This window comes from Coturnix japonica, chromosome 15, assembly GCF_001577835.2.
Source record: "Coturnix japonica isolate 7356 chromosome 15, Coturnix japonica 2.1, whole genome shotgun sequence".
Taxonomy (NCBI): Eukaryota; Metazoa; Chordata; class Aves; order Galliformes; family Phasianidae; genus Coturnix; species Coturnix japonica.
The window spans coordinates 3,835,343-3,849,806 of NC_029530.1; positions in this window are offsets into that span (position 1 = coordinate 3,835,343).

The following is a 14,464-nucleotide window of genomic DNA, read 5'->3' on the forward strand; positions in this document are numbered from 1 at the left end:
TGCTGTTGGTTGGCTTTCCAGGAAAGCTTTCAGCATCACAAGCTTTACATGGCACTGATTGGTTTTCCTGGTGCCCTGCATTCTCTCCTCCTGTCTCACAGGGGCCTCATGTGATGCTTTGGGGAGCCCACATCCCAGTGTGAGGTGCTGTGCCATTTTCTCCTTGCGAGTTAATTAAGTTGGCACAGATTAAATATTAAAAATGCTGTTCTCTGTTGTTTTCCCCCTTGCAGGGTGGCAGCTCTGCAGTGTTGCTGCCTCTGACTTGGGGATTTAAGGATGAGAGCACTGTGGTTCCCCATTCCATTGGTTGTTAGTTCCCTGTGTGTGTGAGATGGTATTGCAGACAATATCTGCTCCTCAGGGTGGGGGCTGACCCCAGAATTAAAGGTGAGTGTGTAACTCACCTCGGGGCCCCCTCCTGAAGCATGAGGTTTAGGATCCCTCATACAGACTCCATCCAATAGCTGCTTGTATTCTAAGCTATAATAAATGCCAGGTTCCTCCTGAACATGGCACAAATCTCATCTGAAGGTACGCAGAAAACCTTCCTGCCTTCCCAACGTCCTCCCCTGACAGGAGGAGCTGCAGAGGCTCTGCCTGAGGGATGGGTGCACCCCGGCTCTCTCTTTGATACGGCTCACGTTATAATTAAGAGATAATGTCAATGGAATAGAACATTGTCACAGGATAATGGTCTCCTGCTGCTACAGGAGTGTCAAGGCGAAGTCAAACCATTCATCAAAATGGAACATCGAGGCGAGCCCAGGGCCGTTTGTTTCAGCAGCGAGAGGCATTAATCCTAGGACAGCGATATTGCCATGATCTCCCAAAGCAGCATCCAGCACATGGAGCACTGAGCACGTCGAGCTCCTGTGTGTCCACGCTGTGCCCCTCCTGCACTGTGCTCTGTGTAGTGACTTGACTGGAGCCCACTTTATTTTACCCATTGAGATCGGATGGGGATGGGTTGACTTTGTTGCATAGTGCCAAGTGGTTCCTCATACTGATGTGCTTTGTGTGTGTCTGGCTTAAACACTAATCATTAACAATTAGATTCCTGGATTTAGGCACCCAAAACCATGGAGCTGGCACCTTTGTGAGTGGATGGGGGAGGTGGTGAACTGGTTGTCCACATGGGACTGAGGGTCAGGAGCTTGTAAGGACAATTAGATTTCCATGCAGCATTGGGTGTGTTCATTGCAAATGGGGAGGTGAGAAGCCCTGCTGTTTTGGGTTGCTGTTCTCCTCAGGCTGGAGACCTCCAGCTTGTTTGGGGTACGTGGGCACTCACTGTGGGGCTGCCCTTCAGCACGGCTTTGGGGTGAGTGCAGATGGGTGCCCTGTATCCCTGCTGCAGGGGTTGCCTTTGGCTGATAGTGATCACAGAACAAACAGATGAGGTGGTGAGCGATGTGATGGAGTGCTGGGAGCCAGCCCTTCGCTGTCACTGTGAAACAGCAAGCCCTGATTTAAACAGCCCCTCCAGTGACTGACCTGCACCGAACAAATCCATTTACAGTGTCCTGTTTCCCCTCACTGTTTAACTACCAGAGTTCAGAGATGATTCCTTAAATGTTAATGGTGCAGGAATTTGGAAGCCTTCCCAGAGTTGCTCAGGGAGCCATGTAGGACTGTGCCTGACTTGCTTATGCAGTTCAATTTCCTGCTGAACATCAGACGCCCTGCTCTCGCCTGCTGCTCTGTAATTAGAGCACTGAAGGACCATCGCTCTTCAGAGCTGCTCATCCCGGGTTCAGCCCAGGTGAGGTCCAGCTCCTTATGGGGCTTTTAGTGAGCACTGGGCCAGCACTGCTGTGCTCTGCCTGCAGCTTGGAGCCCGCTGCCTGCACAGCCTCGATGACAGCAAGTGCTTGGCCTCAGCTGCAGGGCAAACTTTGACATTTTGGAAGCGGATGCCTTTTTTTTTCTCTGCTCGTAAGTTAAGCTGTCTGGTTTATCAGAGACATATGGAAAGTTTATTGCGTTCTTGTGACGGACCTGGCCAAGTGAGCTGGCTAATGAATGTGATTTTATTTATTTCTTATTGTAGCTGGGACTTGGCGTGGGAGGCCTCCTGCTGGAGGGACGGCTGAGGTCTGAGGAATAAATCACTGGGACTTTTCTCCCTCCACATGGCAAATCCATGTGAAGCCGTTGCTGAAAGGCTTTGTTTCAAAGCTCTGGGGACGCAGCAGCCCCATGGGGCAGGCAGGCACACAGTGCTTGAGTCTGCAGGGTGACAAAGCTGTGCATGGCTGCTGGCAGCTCAGCCGAGCGCTCAGCTCCTTTTCCAGGCTGCTCAGGGAAGGCTCAGCCCCGTGCCAGGTATGAGAGAGTGGAAACACAGCCTCACACTGGCGGCTGCCCAAGCTGCTGCCTGGGGATGTGCTGGGCTCTGCAGTGATGCGTGGCTCCGGCACATCACATTCCCAGTACAGTGTGGCTCCAACGTGGCCCTGGGCAGCCCCTGCCCTTACCTGGGCTGTGCCTAAACTCATCTCTGAAGGTGTTTGCCATTCCCATTAAATGGTAGCTGGGTTTCACAAATCCCAGCTAACTCCTGCCTGGCTTCAGAGAGAGTAAACCCACTGTTTGCCATGGAGTCCTGATGGAAGCACCAACATTGGTGTTTGTCCTTTCTAGATTTGTTTCAGATCCTTTTGAGGCAGGAACAAGAAATAGCTGCTTATGTGGCTCCATTGGTGTCTGGGTTCTATTGCTGGGTGGGGACAGCAGGGCTGTGCCTGGCCTTCTCCTCCATCTCTGCCAGCCCCAGGTGTCAGCATGGGATCTACACTCACTGGCTTTGAAAGCCTCTGTAGCCCTTGGCAGATCCAGATCTGCACCTTCCTCCTCGCAGCTGCTGGCTAAGTGCTCTGCCATGCTCCTTATCCCCGTTCTTCATTGAGAGCAGATGAGAGCATCTCATAAAATTAGATCATCCCCACATCAGCTTTCTGGTGAGCTTTAGCAACACAAAGACCCATTGTTTGCTTGGGAATCCTCCTTTTGGCAGGGCACCTCTGGGGCTCTCTGTGGGTGTGCTGGGCCCTGCTGCCCTGCTGGCAGGTGCAGCCACCCCAATTCCCAACCATGGGGCTCAGGGGGATGGCTGGGCACGGGCTGGTTGTCTCATAGCAGCCCCTGTGGCTCTGACTGGTGAGCACTGACACACAGCGTTTCCCAACGTCTGGCTGGCAGGGCTGTGTGTCTGCAGTGCTTCCAATTTGTCACTGTCACGCCTGGCCCCGTCTCCTGCTTGTCTCTGAAATGCCTTCTGACCGGTGCTGGGGAAGTTATTGGCACATCATTTATCTTTTAATATTACCAGAAGGGTTTCTTCTACAAACAGCCTCCAGATTACTATCCAGATTATATTGGGTTGTCCTTCCCTTTACCTGCAGGCATCTCTCTTGGTGCCCTTCCTGCTTCAGAGCATTCCTTCTGTGCATCCTTGTAATGCAGGGTGTGGGAGGGGTGAGGTGTCTGTCCCAGGAAGGGGCTGATCCCCCACAGCACCTGCTCAATGCTGGGGATACCACGGGAGCAGTGAGATCTGTGCCTGGTGTGCAGGGAGGCAGCAACTTGCACACAGCTTCCCCCAGCAGGCAGCAGAGGTGGGATGTGGAGGCAGTTTTTGGGGTTAAAATGCAGTATTTCTCAAAAGGAACATCCCAAAAACATCTTTGCACGCGCCTCTGCAATGAGAGGAGTAGATTTGTGGGCTGGGAGCTACGTACAGCAGTGGGTTTCCTCCCCAACTCCCTCTGAGCATCCCTCTGCCCATGGGCTGTGTGCAGCCATGGCTCAAGGGGAGCACAGCTCTTCTGGGAAGCTCGCTCACGGTTTTATAGCTCTGCTCTGTTAGAGATATCAAAGCCATTTGGTTGCTGTTGCTGTTTTACGAGCCAGGCTTCAAAGGATGCAGTTCTGCAGGTTGGGCAAAGATCTGCTCGTATCTCATGGAAAAGTGTGGAAAATCCCTTCCTTGCAGAGCCTGCCCCCCATGCCCATCACAGGGTGTGCTGCATAAAAGTTCAGCCCATGATTCACTTCCTTCTTCTTCAGGACCAGGCTAATTTGAGAGAATGCACTGAGTGTAAATTACTGTCCTTGCTATGGTTTCCTATCCAGGCATCCTTTCCCAGTTGACTTTCTGCTCGCTCAGGTCCAAGGCCGTAAAAGCTCCCCCATTAGGAAAGGAAATATTTTACATCAGGTTTATGCTGTATGCCTGAGGTCATCAGAAGTACAGATCGAGTGGCAGAAATAAACACTGCGCTCTCTCTTTCCAGCATGAAAAAGGAATCAATAACTCATTGATTTAAATTAAAATGGCTTCTTTGCAAAATGCCTCTGAGCGGTGATGTTTGCAGGCCTGTGTGTTGTGATGGTGATGGAAAGCAGCTGCTCCTGTGCTGCAGGCGTGGCTCCATCCCTGGTGAGTTGTCCACAGGCTACATCCCATCCCATGGAAGGATGCAAGGTGGGCAGCTTTTGGAAATCACCTGTCCTGGGGTATGAGCAATGCAGACAGCGTGTGGCAGTCAATATATCAGCCTTCATGGTGAAGTAATTAAGGATGAATGCAGGATTTGGGGCAGAACCACTTCCCAGAGCAGGTGTGAGCCCATGGTGCTTCACTGGGACACCGCTGGCCATGATGGGGCACCAGGTCCTTCCCTTACATGGCACCTTCCCTTCATTTCCACCCCAAGCTCCAGCAGCTCCATCCTCAGCCATTCCCACCAACTAATTAAAAAGAGGCTATGTTAGCAAATGCATTTAGAGTCATTAGCAAAGAGTCAGCTCGCTGATTTTGAAGATTTATGACGCTGGCATTGGGTAAATGATGGTCTTTGGAGAGTTTTCTTGCAAATGAGCTGAAAGCAAGGTTTGCTCTTGCCTCAGGGAAACAGAAAGGAGATGCAGGCAGTGGCTGCAGCGTGTACATGCTGATGGTCCCACTGAGGCCGGCAATGCCTCCCTCAGGTCCTGGCAGTCATCGTTCCATCCCCTCCACCAGCAATGGCTTTGCTCAGGGACCACCTGCAGCAGCTCCCTGGGGGTTCCTGCTCTTACCCGCGGGAAGCAGGCAGCAGCCGTGTGTTAGCAGTAAGCGTGCGGCTGTTGTTTCCCACATTTGGTTATAAAAACCTGCTGGTCTCCAACTGTGACACGTATTATGGTCTCGGTTTTGCAGTTAGAATAATGTTTAGTTTGGCAACGAATGCTCTCAATGTGCTTATAGAGGAAAGGGCTCTCTGTACTGGCCAGGAATTGCTCTCAGCAGCTCCAGTCCTTCTTTCTGCCCCTTCCACCTGCTCTGATGGCTCCCTGCAGCACTGCCCCATCTTTTGCTGTTGCCCCATTGAGTCACTGTGTGTGCTCACAGTGGTTTTGCAGCCTCCATACAAGAGCTGGATGGAGCAACCCCAGGGCTTGGCATGACTTTCTTCTGGGGCACCTGATTTATGATCTGTCACAACAAGGCTGTATTTCTGCATTGGTTTTGGGCATTCCCAGAAGTTGGTGTGAGTTTTGGAGATGTGAGAGTCCATCATGTCTTTATTCAGTGCCTGTATGTCCCAAGCTGTGAGTAAAGCTTCCCTGGGTATAGATAACTTGCCTGTGCCTCCCTGCTTCCTTCTCTTTCCATAAATGCTGACAGTGGATTTCTGCCATGCCTCAAAACCTGCTGGAATAAAAACATTAAAGGGAGCAAATTATTTAAGAGCTGGGATCACGGGTGGGAGAGGCGGCAGGAGGCCAGCGCTGCGCTTTTTGGCCATTAAGCTGCATATCATGCTTAATATAGCAGGTGATAGCTTCAACCTCCCCCCGCGTTCAGGGCGAGAGCCAAGAAATAGAGGAGCTGGTTCTTGTCAAGGGAGGCATGTCGGTGTTGGGGAACCAACACAGCCCTATGATGGGGAAAGCACTGGTGCTCACATACAGAGGACACGTCCCTGCAGGAGGGGACAGCTGCAGGTGGGTGCTGGGTGATCTCTGAGCTCCTTTCTAAACCACATATTCTACTATTCTGTGATTGCATCAAGGTGCCAGGGGCTCAGAAAGCATCCCTCTTCAGTGCAAGGACATGTTGCAGTTCCATAAATGGGAACACTATGGAGATAATGGAGAATCAACAGAAAGTGCTGCTCTGTGCAGCGCTCCCAAGAGGGCATCTCCTGTTCCCAGCTGTTTTCTCTTGGCTTTTTCCCTTTCCCCAGAACTCTGCCTTCCTGTGAAATCATCAGTCGTTCTCATGGGATCTTCAAGGGGACAGCATCAGCTCCTGCTACACAGTGCTAACAGAGTGAGATATACCCCTTGGTCTGCCTGGCTCAGCCATCTCCATTGGGATGGAGAGCTGTAGGGAGTCGTGGGAAGCTCCTGGTAACCCCAGGAGAGTTCTTTTCCTACCTTTGGGGAGATACAGCTGAGGGTTCTCCTGGAAAAATAAAAACATAGAGTTTAATGCTAATATAGCACAGCTTTTCTTTAAGGGAAATATTTTGCTCTTCAAAGGATCTATCAAAGATGTGGATTTAGAAACAAAAAGTGACTTTATCTGACCACAGGATCTTGTCAGTGCGTTATCCATTTGCCGTGGGTAGCCTGCTTTGAAACAGGGTTCTCATCGGGGTGGTTCTTTCCATCCCGGTCCGGGAATGAGATAAGGGAGAAAAGAAAAACCCACTAATAAAAAGTCAATATTTGGTTTGGCTCGGGGAATTGAAACCTCTTTCTTCTGTGAAACTGCTGCTGACCTCGCAGGGATTACTTTTATCTGATCTGGGGCTCCCTCCCAGCAGAGAGGGATGGGGCCGGGAGTGGGGTCTGTCCCCATTGCTGGATGGCCCAGTGCTGCTCAGGCACAGACACAAGCCATGGTGGTGCTGGGTGTCCTGCCTCTCCCGGTGGCTGCTCAATGCTCTAAGCTCCCTGCATGGTGGGCCTGGAGCGTTTCTCTTTAATTTATGAAGTTTCTGTGAAAGGGCATTGAATTAAAGTGGGGATTTGCCAAATGGGCGCACCTTGCTGAAAGACCAAAATGAATTCTTGCTTGACCTACCTATTAGGAAGAAATATTATTGTTTTCTGCAGAGAAAGGAGAGGAGGTGGGGGAGGGAAATCTATACCTTTCTGCTTCTAATCTGAAATGGGAGAATAAAATATTCCTCCCTGCTGCTGGCTGGAGCTGTTTGCTGAAATCCCACTGGCTGCTGCTTCTCCTGCAGCGCTGAGCTGTGGGTGCAAAGCACTGCATGCCCCGTGTGATGTGAAGCAGAGGGTGGAAGTCCTGCCTGACAAAGCCCAGCAGTGCTGCCCTGCTGCTTCCAGCCACCAACAGGCAGCTCCTCCTGCACAGGTCCGGGCTGCTCTGCTCAGCGCCGCCCGCTGGAGCCATCGCTCAGCTCTATCGATTATGTCAAAGGCAGTAATTTGAGAAAGCTATTTAAATTCACAAGAGGAAGCTCTCGCAATTATAAGTGTCTGCAGCGGATTATTAATCATTTCTGTTATGGCTATCGAGCCACGAGGCAGACACTTTCTGTAGGGCTGACGTGAGCGTGTGCCTCTCAGTAAGGACGCGGGTCTTGCTTTGCTGCTTGGTTTGCAGTGTGGGATGAGAAACGAGCAAACTGCTTGTTATAGAAATCAGTGTGTGGAGCACTGAGAGTGTGAGCTTTCAGGAGTTTGAATTCACATCCCACGGTCTGTGGGGACGGATGGAGCCATTGATGTGTGCTGTGGGCACCCAGCTGTGGGTGCCTGGCAATGTCAGCAGGGCAGAGCAGCACCGTGCAGCCCTGATTCCCCAGGCACAGGTTGGCAGGCAGCTGAGCAGAACAGTCCTGTAGAAAAAGCTGCAGGAGACATCAGAACAGCTCTCCCTCTTCTCTTCCACCTCCTTTGCTTAGTGACCTAGAACTAAATGTTTTATTATTAGAAGGAAACGTCTGTGTGTGTGTTGCATCCCCAGCAGGCCTTTGGAGCAGGTTTTGCAGGGCTGCACCGATGTGATGTGATGCTGCAGAGGAGAAGGGCCCTCAGCATCCCATGGGATGCAGTCCCCAAGGGACCGGCCATGGGTCCCCACCCACAGGACCATCCCTCTGGGCTTCTATGAGGTACCCTGTGGGGTAGTGTTATGGGGTGGCTGGCACAACACTTTCCCCTCCCAGACTTGTGCTGGTTTTCATTAAAATCCTCATCAAACGTTTGTTTTGCCTGAAAGGAAGCTTTTGTTCTCATTTCGGGACCTCTCGGTTAGAAAAACTTCAGCTGAAAGCATTTAATTAAAGATGTGTTTTTCCTGCTCTGTGCCTCCAGAGGTTATCTCAAGGCACACCACGTAACAGGGTAGCACTGCAGCCTGGATGGTCCGTCCAGGGACCCCTCCAGAACCCCTCCTTTTAGGGGATCAGGTTTCCCCTTGCAGGAACAAAGTGCTCCGTGTTGGCTCTGACCATAAGCAGATACATGAGTGTGATGGAGCAGAGGAGAGTGTCTGAATGGAAGGAGAGCTCTCTCCATTGGGTGTGGAGCTGCCATTGGATGTCCTCATGCTGCTCATCAGCCATCAGTGGCTGTCAGAAATTCTCCTGCAGGAGCCAATGCATGGAGCACTTCCGATTCCACCCCTGTTACAGAATGGAAAGGATTAGTGCCTCAATAGCAAGCATAAGGCAAAGAGCTTTTTCCTATGGAAACTGCCCTGGGAACCTTAGGGCGTTGCTGTGATGTGTCTCATCATGTCTTTCCCAACTTCATTTCCCCTTGGGCTGGGGTGGTTGCAGTTCTCCTTCCTTAAATTTAAATGTCTCCTAAATAAATGGCACTCACAGCGGCTTATGTTCTAGCCATCTTCTTTCTCCATCCTTTTTACACCTTTTTGGGATGGAGAGGGCTGGGTTGTGTGACACAGATGGGAGAAAGCCGGGTGGGAAGAGCCTGGCACTGTCCCCTTTCCCCTCTCACCATGTGCAGCAGTAACAGTCTGAGCCCACACATTGTGAGCAGCCAGCTCAGCACTGAGCGCTGCCGTCCTACCGTGCTTTGCTTGGGTTGTGTTTGTATTCACGCTTCCCACCCTCTTCCTTCCATTAGCGCGTTCAAGTCTCATTTTCACATGGAGTTTGCCATGCAGCAGTGCTGCCCCTTCCCACCAGGACTGCCATGGGGAGGAGGAGGTGATGGCACTGGGAATGAATGGGGCAGGAGTTGTGCTGAGTGCCCCCAAGGCACCACCCGCACACATCCCTCTTCCATTTCATGCGAGACAAGGACAAAGTACACTCTCTGCTGCACCAGTTCTTGAGATGTTAGAAAACAAAAGCCAAGACTAAATATTACAGACAGCCCCCGGACAGTCTGTTGGAGATGGAAATGCAGCACCGTGCTCAATGCAACCTTGCTGGCTGCAGGAGGAGCTGCGGTTCTCACATAGGAGTCCTGTGGAGCAGTGGCAGTGCAGAGGGCAGAGCTGCAGGGCCATGCCGGGTCTTTGGGCATCGTGGTGGGCTCTGATTGATGGTCTGGGGAACAGCTGCTGGTTCAGAGTGCACATCCGCCCTGTTAGTGCTCCATGATCTTTACCCCTTTGAGGAAACAGCAGAGAAAGGGCAGATTATCACCACCAGACCGGGCTCTGGCATTAACATGATAAAGATGCAGCAGCTCCTGCTCAGCACAACTCCCCAGCTCAGGTTCCTCCAGTTATGTACCAGCAGCACAGTGTTCTGCAAGGAGCCCTGCAGGATGGGGCTGTGCTGGGGAGCAATGCTGCTCACTGCTCTCCAGTTGACATGGACCCAACACAGGGATGCTCATTGGGTGCTGTGTGTTTGTGGCCCTCCAGGACATGTTGAGGTCCCCAGGAGGGAGCAGCTCCATCTCCCCCCGGGGCCTCTGCGTGTTATCCTAACGCTGCTAATTAATACAGTGGTGTCTATAATCTTGTGCAGGGAGAGCTGAAGCGTTCCCCAAAGCTTCTTTGCATCATAAAACTCCTAATCAAATACAGCGTAGATCCCTGCCCTCTCCATAGCTTTAATCCCACTTCTCCTCCAGAACTAAACGGCTTTAAATTCTTCAGCCCTTGCCATACTCAGCTGCAGAAGCAAAACCGTTGCCACTTTTAATTCCTCCCCCAGCGCCAGACCAAAACCTCTGCAAACACCGCCTCAATAATCCCCGCTAATTTATCAGAGGTGCTCCCGAATGCTAATTTCCATGTGCAGCGCTCCTGGATCAGAATTACAATTGACTGGCTATAAAATGATAATTATACTCCGGGAGCTTTGCGTTGTGTAAACACCTTAAATTGATTCCCCTGCTCTGCCAGTGGTGGAATTCTTTCCATAGCACGCTGGCGCTATCTGAGATCGAAACGATTGCGCCTTTTCCAAACTTTTCTACCATGTATGGATTTTCTTGCTGGAGGCAGCGAGCGCGGCAGGGAGCTCTGCCTGCAGGAGGGGGGGGTTGGGCTGGGGCTGCAGGGTGGTGCTGAGCTGGGGCACCCAAGGGACCGCCAGCCCAAATCTGATGGGTTTGCTCCATGCGTGGCTCTGCCCTGTGCTGAAATGGGATTTCCCCTTTGGCTGGGAGCCCCTGAGCATCCTCCTGAGTGCTGTGAGCATCATCCTGCGCTGTGGTTCCATTGGGCACAGTGGTCCTTTGGCAGACAGCTGGTAATCCTTTATCCAACATGAGAAGGTTTGGTACAAGAATGTTTCTGAAGCTTTTGGCAGAGTTAACCAGAACTGTCCCGCTCTTAGCCTGTGTCAGTGCATCCGGACCCCTCGTGCTGGGGCAATGCCTATCTAAGGAGTATTTCATCAAATTGTGGAATATCTCAAGTTGGAAGGGACCCAGAGGTATCACAGAGTCCAACTCTTGCACTCGTGAGCCTCCCATCTCAGGGCCAGGTGCTGTTCCTGTGCAGGATGGGGATGAGTTGGCCCAGGGGCTGCAGTTCAGCTGCGTTGAGCTCCTGGCCATCCAGCCCTCTCTGCATGCTGCACTCTCTGCATCCTCTGAGCCCATCTGGGGAAGCAATGGCTTTACACCGTGTGATACATTTCCCAGAATGTATGGTCCATCCATTTCAAGTATTTCCCTCCTCCAGCTGCTGATAGCACGGAGCAGCCCACCCCACCCTGCCCAGCTGTGTGCGGAGTTGTGCCAGCTGTTGTGCAGGGGAGGTCACAGAGCATCGTGAGCATCATTCTCTGCAATGCAACATCTCCAGACAGGGCTCCAACACACACCAAGCATTTAAAAATATGTTTGTGGCACGATTTTGTACCCGAATGACACAGCGATGCACCGTACAGCTCAGGTGAATAATTGCTTTGAATATATGGGCAGTTTAGCTTATGAAATGCATAACTCATCCGGTATATGGAAAAGCAATACATCTTCCATATGAGCAACAAATCAGAGACTGCTATCCTTGGGGAGCAGAACGGCTGTGCTGCACTGAGCATTTCAACTTGGAGTTGACGCAAGTTTTCATTCCTGCTCCATGACCAAATTTCCTAAGCCAAGCCATCAAATGGAATGAGCTCACTCCCTCCCTGAGCCGTGCTGCAGGTCTGTTGGAAGGCTCCTGCTCTGCTCTAGCAGCTGGTTTTGAGCTGGGGAGAGCAGTGAGAGCATTGCTATTGGCACTCTGTGATGGCAAAGTCCCATCTCTGGGAGGTAATATGATGGTGTAATGGGGACGTGGATGCAGGCACAAACCTGGGGCCACAACCTTGGCCGTGGCCATTTTTCCCTGCACAGTGGGACATGCACCATGCTGGTGGCAAGGTGACTTCGTGCCCAGTCCCTCCACTGCTCTGCCCACCTGGTGCCCACCGGTGTGTACGTCGGGCTCGGGAGATGATCTCGTTACGGGAAGATTATGCTAATGAAATGTTTCCTGAGATCAAACTCATTTTGTGTTCAAAAGCATTAAAATAAATGGCTTCTAATTGAATCTTATAAACGGTTCCCTCCTGATAATGAGCTGCTATTAATTATAATTGAAGGAAGGCAGAACGTAAACACAGTGCAGCGCGGGGGGAAGCGGGGGCACCGCGGGGCATCCCCACAGCCCCGACCCTACTGTTGTGCTGGGACTGCAGCACCATGTGGCACTGTGGGCTCTGCTGGGGATGCTGCAGGGACCCTCTATAGGTGAGGAGGGGCAGGGGTGTGTGTGCCACCCGCGCTGGCTCCCTGTGTCCCATAAGGTCTCAGCTCTGTCTCACTGCTATCATTGCTATTTATGTTTCATTTGGATGGGCCCCGTCCTTCTCTCTGCAGTGCTCGCTGCAGTGAGGGTGACCTCATCTGCTTCAAAGCAGAGAACGGGCATCTGAGCTCAAGCAGAGAAAATTTACAGGAATCCATCTGTCAACAGGGATGTTTCCATTTAATAAGCGCTGGGTTTGAGCTCACATCAGCCCCTCCATTATTTATAAGCTGAGATCGTACAACATCTCCACTTGGGTCTAAAAAAAGCAATGAGTGTTTTTTATCCTCCCTTCACATGGTGCAGAGCTGGGGGGGCTATGGGGCTGCACGGGGCTGCAGGGACCCAGTGGGGATGCTCAGTGCTTTCTGCAGTGCAGTCTTTTAGGGGGGGAGTAGGGGTGGAGGGGGGCACCCTCAGGACCCTTTAATGTCATCCCTTTGCTTTTCTCCCTTTGAGGTCTTTATTTAGGGCATGGTGTGGCTGTGGCCGGGGAAGCTCGATTCAGAGCCACTAATGGCCCAGGCTCTGTGTCTTGTCTGCTTGAAGGGAATAAAAGGGCATAATTAAATAGCCAGCAATGCAGCGATCGATAGCATTGCATGGTAATGATGGAAAAAGCACTGCCCAGAGGATCTGCTGTGGGGTGGCAGTGCCGGAGGGCTGCATTGCTGTGGGTCAGTTCTCCATGGGATCAGGTGGAGTGGATTGCATTTCTGTGCTGGAGCAGCACCAGTGCTGTATTTAAACATGTGCTCATCCACGTGGGTGAAAGGTAAAAGGAAAACTCCTCGGATGAGGGGTCAGTGCCCTCCCCCAGGGATCCCCCGGAGCAGTGCAGGCCCTGCTGCCTGCAGGGACCCCTGGCACCAGTGCAGTGAGTGGGAGGCATGGGCTTGTTCCAGCAGCACGTCAGCCCCATCCTGCTCCGAGTCAGCTGCTCGCTTCAGCACGGCGTGGCGGGGACGGTAATTGTATGTTGAGTGCTCTCCGGTTGATTAAGAACATATTTATTGAAGTTTATCTACTGTAATATGTATGAGTCTCTTATTAGATAATTGCCAAACCTCAAACACCTGTTTAACAGATCATATATATAACCCATTACATAGTTGTGAAACCACACTGGTTTTAATTCCTCAAACGCGGATGTGAAATCCATTGCCAATTCAATTCATTTTGAGGTGCTCCTCTGCCAGGGCCTTCCCCCCTCCTGTGTGAAGGGATACCAGAATGGCTGGTGGCAGCGGGGAGGGCACTGCCCCCTTTCCCAGCCTCATTGATTCTAATGTGGTTGGTGGGTGGGTGGGCATGGATGGGGGTTGGACTGGATGACCTCAGAGGTCTTTGGCATCCTTAATGTTTCTATCATTCTATGGAGGAAGGCTGATAACCTGCTTATTGCCACGCTGCAAAAACCTTGCCCAAAGTGCTCTCTGTGCTCTGAGGCTCATTCCTGCTGCATCTCTCTGGTTATTTTCTGTTCATGATAAAACAACACAGAAAAGAAGCACGAAAGCCAAGGGGAGAGTGAGAAGAAACACGATCCCTTATCTAATGCATGCCTGAGCTGCTCAAATGTTCCCGTATCAGCAATTATTTTGCCTGGCTCTGGGTTTTCACAAAGCTCTTGAGCCCTGAGAATGTGATCTGAGATCACGCTGGTGAACTGCAGGCCCCAGTTCCTCTTAGCTTCCCTCTGCAGTGCGCTCTGCGTGGGGCACCACTCAGCCCAGGGGTTAAGCTTTAAACCTAAGTGATAAGGAAAGAGAAAAAGCGCCTCACTGTTCATAGGAAAGGAATAATATCTCTCTATCTACGTCTGCAACCACGCTCAAAGCCATGTATATATGCAATATCTCAGGCAAAGCAATGCGCAGCACTCAGAAAGGCGATATCCCTGAGCTCTGCTCTCACTCCCATGTTGGTTCTGATATCTTTAATATCGCATCCAGACACGGCAGCCTGTCAAACACCATGTGAAGCGTTCCTTTAACTGAGCCAATTTAAAATGGGTAACAATTATAAAGAGATGGGTTCAGATGAGTCAATTTGTCTCGAGTGTTTTCTAGCTGAACTTAATAATACTGGAGATGTGAGAGAAACTGGGGGAAAAAATCACCCTCTGCTTTCAATCCTGTAGAGAAGTCGAGATACCTAATTCGCTCTGGCAAATGATAAATGTCCCTCCCCTCTCCTAATTACATC